General features: G+C 35.6%; 1 pseudogene; it reads left to right on the top strand.

Moving 5' to 3' along the window:
* The window catches only part of LOC110795926 (pentatricopeptide repeat-containing protein At1g11290, chloroplastic-like), a 34,527-nt pseudogene extending 19,357 nt beyond the window's left edge, over nucleotides 1-15,170 (top strand).
* The last annotated feature ends 1,175 nt before the right edge of the window (nucleotides 15,171-16,345 follow it).

The following is a 16,345-nucleotide window of genomic DNA, read 5'->3' as shown; positions in this document are numbered from 1 at the left end:
AGCAAAAGGCCTTTGCTTACCTAAAAGATTTTAGAATTGAGTCTAAATACATAATGTGCTTAATTCTTCAATGGATTTTAGGATCTTGGAATCATTTTATTCACACCTGCCGTAACACATAACTTGAATGAAATGCTTAATGAACATTGAATTATGCATGTATGCTAGAATTTAAGTTTATTAAGAGAAACTGTGAATGGTTATTTATTTGTTTATTCTTTTCAATTGTAGTTTTAATTATGGCAAACAACAATCAAAACATCATCATGGGTTCTGAGCTTATGGACAAGTTGAACCTAACAAATTTTCTTGAATGGGAAGCTAGGCTAGTTGAAATAGTCATACTCAATGGTCTTGAGTATGTACTGTTACATCCCATGCCAAGCTACTATGCCAGAGACATGACCCCTGAAAGATTTGCCGCCTGGGATGCGGATCTCAAAAAGGTTATGAGTCTCATGCTGAGCAATATTCCTGATGAATGGGCTAGAAGGTTTGTAGCTTACGAACCTTTTACGCTCATCAAGAATCTGAGGGATATCTGTCGTCGAAGCACGGAGGACAGGGACCTTAACGTCCATGAGTTGATCGAATCAATGACTAGTCTAAAGGTTACTTCTGCCAACAGGTGTTATAGGATGGAAGTCCAAGAAACACATGCTCAGCTCCTTCGCACTAAACACAGGGTAGGAGTCCCTATAAGGTTCCATGTGGAGCTTATGCTTTCATACTTTGATCGCCTAAGTCTACTAGGAACACCAATAAGCGAAAGAATGGCAGTCTCCATCTTGCTCAATTCACTACACAGTGGGTTTGGTCGCTTCAAGCAACTATACCTAAGTGAACCAAGAAAAGAAACAGTTGCAGAGTTTGTTCACGTTGTCAGAAAGGCTGAGATAGTACTCGACTGTGAAGCCAAAGATTTACTCAAGGCTAGAGGGAGACACTTCAAGAAGAGTGGAAAGTCCAAGGGCAATGCTAAATCAAAGCAGGACAAGTCCACATCAAGCTGTCTTTATTGTGATGGAATAGGCCATTACAAAAGAGAATGTCCAAAGCTAAAGGAAGATCAGAAGAACGGAACAGACGTTCCATCTTCAGGTATTTTAGTTATAGACTGTATACTTGCTAATTCAACTTCTTGGGTATTAGATACTGGTTGTGGCTCACACTTATGTTCCAATCCACAGGGACTAAGAAGAAGTAGAAGGTTAAGCAAGGGTGAAGTCGACCTACGAGTGGGAAATGGAGCATGGATTGCTGCATTAGTTGTAGGAACTTATTATTTGTCGTTGCCCTCTGGGCTAGTTTTGGAACTGGAAGATTGTTTCCATGTTCCAAGTCTTACTATAAACATCATTTCAGTTTCTTGCTTAGATGCTAAGGGATTTTCCTTTTTAATAAAAGACAATAGTTGTTCGTTTTATTTTAAAGAGATGTTTTATGGATCTGCTAGATTAGTCAATGGACTTTATTTATTAGATCACGACAAACAAGTATATAACATAAATACCAAAATGGCCAAAAAGGATGATTCAGATCTCACCTATCTGTGGCATTGTCGATTAGGCCATATAAACTTGAAACGCGTGGAAAAACTTCAGACGAAGGAATTCTAAAACCATTTGACTTAGAGGATTATGGTAAGTGCGAATCATGTTTAATTGGCAAAATGACAAAGCAACCTTTCTCTAAAGTTAGAGAAAGAGCAACTGAACTATTGGGTTTAATCCATACAGATGTATGTGAACCAATGAGTACAAATACTAGAGGTGGTTTCAGCTACTTTATCACTTTCACTGATGACTTCAGTAGATATGGTTATGTCTACCTAATGAAGCATAAGTCTGAATCCTTTGACGAATTCAAGGAATTTCAGAGTGAAGTAGAGAATCAATTAGGCAAGAAGATTAAGGCACTGCGGTCTGATAGAGGCGGTGAATATCTGAGCTATGAATTTGATGACCATCTGAAAGAATGTGGAATTCTATCAGAATTGACTCCTCCTGGAACACCACAATGGAACGGTGTGTCTAAACGGAGGAACAAAACCTTGCTAGACATGGTTAGGTCAATGATGGGACAGGCCGAACTTCCATTAGAATTTTGGGGACATGCACTAAATACAGCTGCACTCATTATAAATAGAGCTCCGTCTAAAGCTGTCGAAAAGACTCCATATGAGTTATGGTTTGGAAAGCCTCCAAAAGTGTCTTTTCTTAAGATTTGGGGATGTGAAGTATACGTCAAACGATTAATTTCAGACAAACTTCATCCGAAATCTGACAAATGTATCCTTGTGGGCTATCCAAAGGAAACAAAGGGGTATTACTTCTACAATACATCTGAGAACAAGGTGTTTGTTGCTCGAGATGGTGTCTTTTTGGAGAAGAATCACATTTCCAAAATGACAAGTGGGGGAAAAGTAGACCTCGAAGAAATTCGAGTCGAACAACAAACTCTAGAGAATGCTCAAGATGACATTCAGGATGAAACTCAGAGATCTTTAGAAGTATCTGGTGAGAATTATGGTCAATCTAGAGATGTAACCCCGCGTAGATCGCAGAGATATAGACCTAAACCGGAAAGGTACTTAGGTATTTTTACGAACGAGAGTTGTGACGTTCTATTACTTGAAAGTGATGAACCTGCGACTTACAAACAAGCTATGACGAGCCCTAGCTCCAAGCAATGGCAAGAAGCCATGCAATCTGAATTAGACTCCATGTCAGAAAACCAAGTATGGGATTTGGTCGATTTGCCAGATGGCTACCAAGCCATTGGAAGCAAATGGGTTTTCAAACTGAAAAAGGACAAGGATGGGAAACTTGAAGTTTTCAAAGCTAGATTGGTTGCAAAAGGTTACAGGCAAGTCCACGATGTGGATTACGATGAAACCTTTTCACCAGTTGCAATGCTAAAGTCTATTCGGATAATGTTAGCAATCGCTGCATATTACGATTACGAAATATGGCAGATGGATGTCAAAACCGCTTTCTTAAACAGCGTTTTAACAGAAATTGTGTTTATGACACAGCCTGAAGGTTTTGAGGATCCAAAGAATGCTAAAAAGGTATGCAAGCTAAAGAAATAACTCTACGGATTGAAGCAGGCATCAAGGAGCTGGAATATATGTTTTGATGAAGCAGTCAGTGACTTTGGTTTCATTAAGAACGCAGACGAATCTTGTGTATACAAGAAGGTCAATGGGAGCAAAATTGCTTTCCTAGTATTATATGTCGACGACATATTACTTATCGGAAATGACATTCCTATGTTGAACTCTTTCAAGATTTGGCTTGGGAAATGTTTTTCGATGAAGGATCTAGGAGAAGCACAATACATATTGGGCATCAAGATTTACAGAGATAGATCTAAAAAGATGATTGGACTTAGTCAAAGCACTTATATCAATAAGGTGCTTGAAAGGTTCAAGATGGCAGACTCCAAGCGAGGCTACCTACCCATGTCTCATGGAATGACTCTAAGCAAGACTCAGTGCCCAAAAACACTTGACGAGTGTAGACGAATGAATGGGATTCCGTATGCATCATTGATTGGTTCAATAATGTATGCTATGATATGTACACGCTCGGATGTTGCGTATGCACTCAGTGCTACGAGCAGATACCAGTCAGACCCAGGAGTGGCACATTGGACTGCTGCCAAGAATATTCTGAAGTACCTGAAAAGGCACAAAGATGACTTCCTGGTCTATGGTGGAGATGATGAATTAATTGTTAAAGGCTATACGGACTCAAGTTTCCAAACCGACAAAGATGATTTCAAATCACAGTCTGGGTTTGTCTTCTGCCTCAACGGAGGTGCAGTAAGCTGGAAAAGTGCTAAGCAAAGCACCATTGCGGATTCTACAACTGAAGCGGAGTACATTGTTGCACATGAAGCAGCAAAGGAAGCTATATGGCTAAGGAAGTTCATAGGTGAACTTGGTGTAGTCCCCTCCATTAAAGGACCAATAGCCCTGTATTGTGATAATAACGGAGCTATTGCACAAGCAAAGGAGCCTAGACACCACCAAAGAGTGAAGCATGTACTTCGTAGATTTCACCTTCTACGAGAGTTCGTTGAAAGAAAAGAAGTCGAGATAAGCAAGATTGGAACTGATGACAACATATCAGATCCATTGACTAAACCTCTGCCGCAGGCGAAGCACAACTCGCACACTACAGCTATGGGAATCAAGCATATTGGAGAATGGCTTTGATGTCCTTGTTTAATGTTTTAAAGTTTTAGAGTTTAATTCTTTGTAAAACATTATTGGTTAATCATTCACAATAAATGAATAGAATTCATTTTTTCCATTTAATTTGTGGTTTATTAAATGATGAGTCCCTTCAATTTGACGATATATTCAAGATAGACTGTCAGGACCAGTCCTGTGACTAAGAAATGTTTATCAAGTGAACTTGAATGGCAAAGATTGAAAATGGTCCCTGGTCGGAGTTTTCTATAAAATTGTACGCATAGAAAACTTTAGACGACTAGAATGCAAGATGACTAGTAGTTCTGTTTCTTGAACTATGTGGACATGGCAATGTCAAAATCATTTGCATAGATACTGACTTTGGGAAGACTAGTATCGGACAGACCTATGAAACTTTACTGTAAGAGATGAAAATCTTTCATAAGTAAATTTCATTAAAAATTATAAACACTAAATCCTCAATACTTGAGTGATTTGAGATTACTTGTTTGAGAACTGGTTGCTTTGACGTTGACCAACCGTCGCACCGTAAAAGGAGGCTATAAAGGCAACGCTCAGGTAATCACCTATCAAACGAAGTCTAATCTCAAGATCGCAAGATTGGGATTGTCCTCCCATAAATCGGGATGAGATGCTTAAAAGTTGTACAAGGCCACTCGGAGAGCTAAAAACTGTAAAATGCATGGTCGTGCTCAGATGAATCATAGGTTATGATTATCTGTTTATTTGATCAGTTGAACTCTGAAACCGAGAAACACCTCTGGACATAATAAGGATGACAGCTCTTACCTTATGTTCAAGAGCAAGCATCGAGCGACAAAGGAATTAGGTAATGCACACTTGTCCCTAAGGACAAGTGGGAGACTAAAGGAAATAGTATCATATTATTTTAACCTAAGCCAAGAGAAACCCTAATTCTCTTTGTGCCTCCATTAGAGTGTTCATCCCAAAAGCTAAACTATCTTGAGTGAGGTCTAAGCCATCAATCTCAAGACGGATGTGAATGTGTCGGTGAACCAAGTAGAGGAACGACATTTGGAGTTCTTGTTCGTGTTCGTGTTCGTTGAACAAAGGGAAAACACGCTACAAACGTAAGAAATGCTTGATCTGTACTTTATACATGCTTCCTGGCTTCGCGGTTATTCCTCTATCATGTTATGTATTTAACTGTAAACCCCTACAGTGGTATCATGAGCTACATGTATTCAAAGTCCTTATTAGCATGTTTATATGTTTGTTATAATTGTCGAATTTTTTCGTGAATTTTCGAATTGTTTCTGCTTTATTGGATATGTTTTAGAAAGTGATTCTGAATTCGTAAAGTGTCGGAAATTCGACTATTCTGGCCCTAATCGGATTCAAAACAGTGTTTTAAGATCACCCCACAATACTACAAAAATGGGATAAGGAACCATTGCTTGGGCACCGCATAAGTCACTTATTAGGTTACTTAGATAAAGAAACCAATTATCTTAGAAGGGTGGTTTCTTAGGAAAAATATAAGAAACCGTGTACCTGAAATATATATTTTCTTTGATAATATTATACTTAAGAAAGAATCAAAGAAACCGGAGATCTTTCAAAACCAGTTTCTGAAGGAAATAGTGCCCTTGGTCCAAGTATGCATTCAATGTTAAGTCTAATAAATGCGGTTCAGTATTAATTAACAAGTTAATAATTCAGTGAGATCAAGTGAGCTGAATGCCTAGCTACAGGCCGCTTCAGTTCAAGTGGAATTAATGATATTAATCCACATCTTACTCTTGACTGAACCCGTAGGGTCAGACAAATAGTACATAAACGGATCAAGTAATTAATGGCATTAAATACTCCGTCTATGGATATTCGGAATCGACGGATCTTGGTTTCAGTGGGAGCTGAGATCGTCACAAGCAAGAAAAGAATACTCCGGAAACGATGATATTAGCGGAAACGGAAATATGGATCGTATCGGAAATATAAATATTATCCAAGCCGTAGATGTTACCGGAAACGGAAACAGGGTACGTATCGAAAAATATTATCGGAAATGGAAATATTACCGGAATTGGAAATATTGCCGGAAACGGAAATATTGTCAGAATCGAAAATATTATCGGAATCCAAAAATAATTCCAGAAACGGAAATATTAAATATTTGTTCGAAACGGAAATTAATTCCAGAATCGGAAATATTAAATATTGTTCGTATCGGAAATGAATTCCGGAATCGGGAATTTAATCGGAAGCGTATCGTACGAATTAGCATCGGACGAGGCTCGCTAGACGAAGGCCCAGCACGAAGCCAGGCCGTCGCCCAGCAAGCCACACGCATCAACAACACACGCCAAGCCTCGACCAGGCCCAACGCAAGCCAGGCCCAGCCAAGGCCTTGGGCGCGCGCGCGGACACAGGCAGCGGGCATGGGCCGAGGCGTTGTGCGCTCAGCGTGGGCCGCAAGGCCTGCGCGGGTGTACGGTGCTCGTGCGATGCTCGTGTGCGAATCCTAAAGCTATCGGGATTCGATAAAAGATTAAATCCTAAACCTATTAGATAAAGTTTATTTAATAGAGTCCTAGCAGGATTCTAATTAAATTAATTCGTATCCTAATAGGATTCCAGTTCCTTTTCCATACCTCTATAAATAGGTGCCTAGGGTCATAATTTATAGGAGCAATTGAAGTATTCTAAAGGTAAGATTTTGAAGAAAAATCAGCCACTCTCTTGCCCCTAATCAGCCGAAATCTATACTACCTTAAGGGCGATTCTAGTTGGTCAAGCTTAAGGCGATTCCGGACGTGCTGTGGACTATCTATGGAGGGACGACATTTGGAGTCCTAAAGACTTGTTCTTGTTCGGTTCGGGCGCAGCTAGGGAGGGCACGCAACAAAGTGTATGCATCTAAACTATGCTAAATGATTATGCGTAAATAATATGCTTTCCTGGCTTTATGGTTTTTCCGCATGATTTATGTTTTGTCATATGTATCATAACCTATCAGTTTCTTACTCATAATTTTGTGCCTTATTTTATTTTTTGTCTTTAACTTGCGGAAAGTGTGCAGACGTTTATGCCCTCCCATCTTTTCCTTTCTTTACTTCCGTTTTTCTCTTTTGGCTCTGCCATTCATTTCTTTCCTCCTTCGACCTGGTTTTCTCTTTCTCCCTCCTCTTTCAACAATCAGATCCATTTTCTCTCTCCTCAAAGCAACTTCTCAATGGTGCTTCAGACTTCAGCCTTTAAGGATACCGCGTTATCTTTCGATTTTTCGTCAGTCTTTAACCCCGATCTACAGAGAGAAAAAGAAAGGGCGGGAGAGAGAAAAATTCGTCGACCTCCTGCTGCCCTCGACGTTTTGCCTTCGCTTCATTCATTCATTGCTGTAGGGATTCAATTTTCACACTCTTTGCTTTCTTCGAATTGTTTTAATTTATAATGTTTGTGCGATTTGGTTGTTTTTAGGGTTGATTTATGGTTCTCCATTTGATTTTATGTATTTTATGATATTTGCGTGTTTTTTGTTGCGAATTCGATTCTGATAATTTTAGGGTTCTTTTGTTATGTTTTTTTTACTGCTATTTCATTCGATTTTGTTGAATTTAGGGCAGATTTCGTTAATCTTTTTTTGAATGCTTTACAATTTCGTCACCTTGTTTCTCGAGTATGGGTCTGAAATTTTCTTATATGAGATCTCCAGATTACATGACTATAGTACAACGGTTAAATGGAAAAATAGGAAATTGAATTGAAACATGGTCACTCTTATTACTTTATCAATCTTTGGCAATGGTGTATTCTCCTCACCCGCTAACCTGTATGTACCACATCCGAAAGCCAAACGTCATATCCCTTTCTCTCTCCTCCATCATCATCATCTTCACCAAAATCCAATTTATGCACTTCAAAAATAGAATTATTATTATTATTATAAATCATTATTATAAATCACAGCACAAAAGAAATTAAGGTCATTACAAATCAAATCGAAATAATTTATTTATTTTTGAAAAATCGAAAATAATAAGAATATCGATAAATATCAACAAAATTAACAAAAACATGCTTAAATTGTTAGAAAAATCCACGATTACTGACCTTGTTCTTTCGTGTGTTACTTTACGCTGATTCTCTTGTTCTTCGTTTCGATCCATTCGTTACTTCACTCGAATTTGAAATTTGAACTTTCTAGGATTTTTACCAGTACAACCTAGTTGGCGTAGTATGGGCTCCACCGGTGTGGGCTCACTCAACATCGACCGATCTAATAAACTGGACCTCACCGGTTGCGTGAGGCAGCGATGCGTAACTCCAGCGGTGGAGGCGGCGACATAGATAGCTACTGCATTGGTCTAGTTGATGGTTGGAAAATCGCCTTCGCTGCGGCGTTCTTCTCTCCCCCTTTGGTTTATTTTTATTTATTTTGTTTGTTTTGTAATTGATTAACGAAAGAAAAATACGTTTAACAATTTCTAGGGTTTGGAATGAAGGATGGGGGTATAGTAGTCTATTCCTAGGGGGACACGAAAAGTGGAATTACCAAAATGCCCCTCCCCTCTTCCCTTATGTAATAGAGATAGTCAACAAAATATTCTGTAAGCCAGAATATCATACTTCCTCTGTTCTATAAATATCGCACCATCTTATTTTTTTACGCTATTCATACTAAACCTTTAGTCACCGTTTGTAACTCTTATCTAAGAAAAATTATAGTCATGTGAGATCTTCTTAGATTTGTATCGATATATATATCTTCTAAACATCAACTTTTATAAGTTTTTTTTTTTACATAATTCGAGATATTAAGTCAAAGTATGCATTGAAAAGGGTAAAGTCAACCACCATGCAATTTTTAAGGAACAGATGAAGTATAATACTTCCTCGATAAAGCAAAATAGGAAACAAGAACAACAAAGAAGACTGCGACGGCTAGTCCAAAAACCTAGATTTTATATGTAAATAGGTTGTTTTTTTATCATTACAGAGGGCACGTTCAATTGTACAAAAAACACTACTCCGAATTAAATAATATTTACACTAATATAAACCTGGTCCACGCTAAGTTAGCGTGGACTAGGGCAATGGAGTAATTTGTATGGGCAACATGTGTAACTGTCACGTGACAATTATTTTGTGATTTTAAATAGTAATTATATGCGTATTACAGTAACTATTTATTTTAAAGAGTTACTATGTGTTTTATAGAGTTTCAATGCGATTTGTGTCTATCCCACTTTATATACGTTTTAAACTTTTTTATTTTTCAAAATTTCAGATCTACATTATGTTCATTTATCTCTCTTCATTTTCTCTCTCTTCATTTTCTCTCAATACTTTTCAAAATTTAGCCCAAATTTCTAGGTTTTGTTCGATTTTCTTCGTAATTATCTTATAATTCTTATAATCGGATCTATTAGATGAGGAAAAATTGGAGGAAGTAGTAGATCAAGAAGGAGGTTCGTCGTTGCCGAAATCGAAACGAAGAATTCGCGCTCGTCTACAAATCTTTGCTAGAATTTTTAGAGATCACATCTCGGTTTGTTGTTTTTTAAAGAAGTTTAAGTCTATTTTTATGTAAAATTGAAAATATTTGTGGTTTTGGAGAAATTAATGTTTGTGTTTTACCGAAATATCGTTTTCACTTCGCGAATTTGATCAGTGACTTCACGATTTTAAATAGTAACTATATGAGTAATATAGTAACTATATGGTTTAAAGAGGTACTATGTAATTTTAATGGTTACTAAATGTGTACAATAGTTACTATATTATTTTAATGGTTACTATATGTGTACAATAGTTACTATATGTGTACAACAGTTATTATTTTGTTGAGTGATTTGAAATGTTTGTTATTTTGTTGAAATTAGGGTTAGTGTTTCACATAGTTAGTATATAAATGATATAGTCACCTTTAATTTACATTGCGAAATAGTATTTTTGTCACTGGAATGTTCGTTGTGTTTATGTTAGTAGTAGTTTTTAGAGTAACTATATTTTTTAAAAAGTTACTATAACTTTAAAACGGTAACTATGTGTTTAAAATAGTTACTATATTTTTTAGAAAGTTATTATAAGTTTAAAACAGTAACTATGTGTTTAAAATAGTTATTATGTTATGAACAGTTTATAGTAACTTTTTGATAAATAATAGTTATTATACGATTACATTATGTACTATGTTATTTAGATTATATTTTTGTCCGCTTCTTAGATAGTGATTATATGATTATAATGGTTACTATATGTGTACAATAGTTACTATATTATAATAATAGTCACTATATATTTTATATAGTTACTATATGGTTTATGTAGTTACTATATATTTGAAATAGGTACTATGTTTATTTTATCATGATTTGTTACCATGTGTTTATTTTCTTCAATAGTTACTATATATTTATATAGTTACTATATGTTTGAAATATGTATTATGTTTATTTTATCATGATTTGTTACCATATGTTTATTTTCTTGAATAGTTATTGTATGTTTGAAATAGGTACTATGTTAGTTTATTATGTTATGTGCATGTTTTTTATGTTATTCTACAATTTTAGTGATGTGGTTACTATATTATGGATCGAGTTACTATATTATTATCACACCAACTATGTTTGCAAATTTGTGACTAAATGACCATCAATAATATTTATAGGTACTATATCTTGTATTATAGTAACTATATGTTTGGTATATTGTTTTATGTATATTATAATGTTATTTTTATGTTGTTTGTTGTCCTCGATGTTATTAATAATAAGAGTTACTATGTTATGATCACAATAACTATATGATCATAACAATAACTATATATGCAACCCTGCTTATATATGACTATCATTAATATTAATTAAGAGATACTATATCATGTATAATAGTAACTATATGTTTTAAATAGTTACTATGTTATCATTATGTTCTTTTATGTTCTTTTTATGTTCTTTCTTTGTACTCTATGTTATTAGTAATAAAAGTGACTATATTATTATGACAGTAACTATATGACTATAACAATAATAATAACTATATCGGCAATTCTGCGAGTATCTTACCATCGTTAATTCTAAGAGTTACTATATGATGCATAATAGAAACTATATGTTTTACATATATAGTTACTATGTTATTTTTTCATATTTAAATGTTAAATCATTAACTTAGTTTAAATATTATTGATTCAGAAATACGAAGATGATGGCCCAGAATTAAAGTCGTGCAAAGAATAAATTTTGCAAGGAAAACAAAAGCAAGAGAATAAGAAAATCCTGACAACAATGGAAACCAAGGACGTGGTAGAGGAAGGAGATGACGTGCTGGTGGAAAAAATAGACGTGGACGTGTCGATTAGTATTTTTTAGTTCAAAAAATATTTGATTTTAACCTGGTTTATTTAATAGATGCAAATAATTAGAATGTCGTAGCTAAAACAACTAACCAAGTAGTTAATGTTTTCTTTATTACTGTTCAGGAGTTGTAATTACTGTTACTTTTGATATAATTACTCTTTTTTATTTCAGTGATTATGTGATATACAATAGTAACTATATAATAGTAAAAGTTACTATATGACCTCTAAAGCATCTATATATCATATTGTTTATTTTATAATATAGTAATTGTTCTACAGTTAAAGTTACTTTTCTATATGATATAGTTACTGTTTGGATAGAATAATTATTCTTATCGAAATGACTATATTATTATTATTTTCATAGTTACTATTTTAAAGATATAGTTACTTTACAGAACCTATAGTTTCTATAATTTACTATTTTGTCTGCAAGAATGAATATATAATTATTCTTATTTTTATAGTAATTGTTTTACAGTTAAAATTACTTTTCTATATGATATAGATGCTCTTTGGATAGAATAATTATTCTTATCGAAATGACTATATTATTGTTATTTTTTCATAGTTACTATTTTGAATATATAGTTACTTTACAGAACCTATAGTTTCTATAATATACTCTTTTTGTCTGCAAGAATGAATATATAATTATTCTTATTTTTTATAGTAATTGTTTTACAGTTCAAATTACATTTCTATATGATATGGTTACTCTTTGGATAGAATAATTATTCTTATTGAAATGACTATCTTATTATTATTTTTTCATAGTTACTATTCTGAAAATACAGTTACTTTACATAACCTATATTTTCTATAATAGAAGACGGCGATTACCCGGTTCACGTTAATTTACAAAAACTCCCTGGTTCACGCTAATTATAGCGTGGACGAGGTCCATGTAAGTGGGATTAATTAAATAATATATTTTTTTGACGGAATAATATCAATAATATCTTAAATTAACTTCGAATTCAATGTTGACTCGAGCAATGCTAACATAATCGCCCTTCGATCATGACTTGATTTTGTCTTAATTCTTGTTCTTTATTATACACTAAAAGAAATTGTACTATTAACGACGGGAAATCCCGTCTCTAAAGGCCAATAATTGTTGATTAACGACGGGATTTTCCGTCGTGAACCCGTCATAAAAGGGGGTCGTCGTTAATGGAAAATCCCGTCGTTAACCCGTCATAAAAAACATTTACGACGGTTGTTCCCGTCTTTGTTGGGTTGTTATCCCCGTCGCAAAAGTCCTTTTGCGACGAGATTTTTACCCGTCGTTATTAAGTTGTCATAAAAGATACAAATTTTTGTAATGATAGCTTATTTGCCCTTTAATTTTTAATTTATCTTATTGTTTATCGTATTGTGTGTTTAATTTAAGCGTTATTATGGTTTGATTATTAATCTTACAAACCAAGCAAATTGCTCGAATATATTCTGAGAATTGGTATGCAAATGGGTTTCTGAACCTCTCATACCAGTTTTAATTTGTGATATTTCCTTAATGGGATAATTTGGAGCCTTTGAGGTGCATGCTTTGGAGTTTTACGGTGATTGAAAGTGCCAAGGAAAAAGTGGCAAAATCAATTAATTAGGAGAGCAGAAAAGAATAGGAAGATAAACCCAAAATTTAGAACATTGCATGAAGAAAACGGCAAAATTAAATAATTAGAAATTGACCACGACAAATTCAAAAGTGATCGCTGATCGTAGAAGTTGCTAAAAAGAGCTTTTACCACAATATGGCAGATCCTTTTCAAGAACATAACATACTTTTTCCTATTTTCTCTCTCTTTCCATATATGTACAAAACATACTCCAAACTCCGAATTAAACTTGACTTTTCTCCTCTCCAAAATAAACAATTAAATACCGATTGAGGTTGGTATGAGTAGCTAAGGGTCTCTCTTGCTCCTTAACCAATATTTCGGATTCGAGTCTTGGGTATGGAAAAAATTTCCGTGAGAGATTGCCATCGAGGTACCTGTGCAAACTCCCATGAGAAATTGATCTCCTCACATTAAAACAAAAAAAAATGGATTTTTCATGAAATGTCCGTGAGGTTTAGCTTAATGCACTAAATTCCTCTAAACTTTCCATAATGTACCAAATACCGCTGGCATATGATATAATATCTCAAAATGCCATTTTGTCTTACGGATGTTAACTTTTCGTTAGTCAGTTTTTACCTTTTTTCCTTTACTTCCCCATTCTGGCGACATAACCAAAAAAAAATTCAAAACCTAACTTCCCAATTAACTTCCTTCCTCGACATTTCTCTATTCTCTTACACCATTAGAGTGACCTTGAATCCCTAAAACAAAGAGTGATATAGTGAGAAATTCTCTGGGATTACCATATCGCAAGTGTTGAATCATATAGTAATCTTGGCCTCCATAGCCCCTCTTTGCACGTTTTCAATTCAATTTTCAACCCAAATTCGAAAATTTACAACAGGGTTCTTTCAAATTCTTGCAAAATCTAGTGAATTTACACAAACCATTTTTCTATACGCAAAGATGGTGTCAAATTCGATGTACCCAGATGAATTTTCATACGATTCTGATAATAGGTCTTGTAAGCGTGTAATCGATGTTCGTTGTGGTAGAAAGATACATGGGCGTTTGTTAAATTAAACTTGGGTTTGATGTTAATGAGCAAGTGAAAGAGGGTTTAGCTGAGTTTTATTGTGAATTTAGTGAGTTTGAAAATGCACGTAAACTGTTCGAGAGAATTGGATAATTGGAATTCTCTGATAGTTGAGATCTAGTTAACATAATATGAACCCGGCCCTATGAATTGTTTTGGGGTGTTTAAGAAAATGATGGAGGAGAATATTTGGCCGAATTCGGTCTCTTTGATCAATCTTTTGAGAGCTAGCACAAAACTGAAATCCTAGAAATTAGGGGTGTTGGTTCATGGTATAATTGTTATTAGTGACCTTATTCCAGATTTAGATGCAAGCACTGCATTGTTGACTATGTACTCCAAACTAGGTAGCTTAAAGAATGCGAGTTTGATGTTCAAGATAATGTCTTAAAAGGATCATGTCGTGTGGAACTTGATGATTTCAACAATTTTCGACATGGGCATACGAGAAAGTCCATGGCATTATTGGTGAAAATGAGGAATGAAGGAATAAGAATGAACCTGTACACTGGACTTGCAGTCTTACCATCAACTGTTGAGTTGAAATCACATGAATTGGGGGAAGAAAATCCATGCAAATGGCATATGAAATGGCTTAGATAATCAAGTTTAAGTTCAGAATTCTTTGGTAGATATGTATAGTAAATGTGATAATAGTTTAGAAGTTGTCAAAAGTTTTTGACTTGGTAATGGAGAAGACTGAGGTTTCTTGGAGTTCAATGATTAAAGGATTTGTAATCCATGAACGATATTTCGATGCTCTGTGTCTATTTAATTATCTGAATGAAAAATGATGGATTTTCAGCTGAATTTTTAACAATGAGTGTTTTACCTGCTTGTGTGAATGCTGGTGCATTGGAACAGCTGAAATATATTCATGGTTGCACCATCAAACACGGTCTTCTCTTTTGTACCTTCTGTTACTACTGTTTGAGAACTAGTATAAAATGAATTCTTTGAGGTAATTGGATGTATGTAGTTTAATTTCATGATCATTTGATTGTTATGAACCTTTAATCTAAACCTCTCCCGTCAAAACTTTGGTAATGCTCATAGCCTTTCTTTAACTCTACACAATGGTTGAGGTATTTCATGCATAATATCAAACCTCAGGGGTACTTGGTGCAATATGTTTGTTATCCCACTTTCTGTACTAACGACATAACTGCTTTGACGATTGATCATGTCGTGTCTTCCAGGTATCGTCATATCACAGGTACACATCGCGTCGGATGAACACGTCGAGTGTGACCATAGTCGACGAGGGTCCAGGCGACACAAGACTAGCGACAGGATACTAGCGACAAAGAAGTAGCAACGATCGACGAAGAAGATAAGTGGAAATAGGTCAAGATCAGAAGCCCAAAGCCCAAGGTAGCTGACGCCGCCACACAAGCAGAATAGGTCCAAGGAGTCGCCAAGGAATACGGAGGACGTTGGAGACCAGAAACGGTCATGGGCGACGATCAGGGGAAAATCCCTAAAGGATAGGGATTCTCCCAACCAATGGAGCCGTTATCTTCTGCATATAAAAGCTTAGCAGCAGGATATTAGAAGGGGGGTTAAATCAAGCTCTCATACTCTCAAGCTATAAAAGCATTCATATTACTCTTGTATTCGCCTTTTAATTTTGTTACATTGATTTCTAGAATAATACGCAAACAATCATATAGGAAACTTAGTGGATTGATAGCCTCATAGCTATCCGCGGTTTTTTACCTTATTCTTGGGTTTTCCGCGTCAACACTTCTTTGTGTCGTGTCTCTTTTGTCTTCCTTTATTTAATCCTCGTTTAGTTAGTGTCGACCCAAGCCAAAGGTCGCCCCTAGACGAAATTTGGCATAAACAGTTTGGCGCCGTCTGTGGGGACATTAACTAGGTTTCACACAAAATCTCCCTACACACCATGACTACTGAAGAGATGACGCTCGCAGAGATGAAAGCGGCCTACGAGAAGGCCCAAGCAGAGCTGGCCCAAGAAAGGGCCTCCATTGAAAACCTCCAGAAGGAGCTCGAATCTGTGAAAAGTACCAAGTATCAATCGCGTTACAAGCCAGGTGCAAAACCGAAGAAATTGATATTCGAGATGACTGACGACTCCGAGGACCTGTCCGACGGCGAGGAGC

Source organism: Spinacia oleracea, chromosome 3 (assembly GCF_020520425.1).
Source record: "Spinacia oleracea cultivar Varoflay chromosome 3, BTI_SOV_V1, whole genome shotgun sequence".
Lineage (NCBI taxonomy): Eukaryota > Viridiplantae > Streptophyta > Magnoliopsida > Caryophyllales > Amaranthaceae > Spinacia > Spinacia oleracea.
Note: the sequence above shows the minus strand (reverse complement) of the source record. Positions and strands in the feature narration are given on the sequence as shown.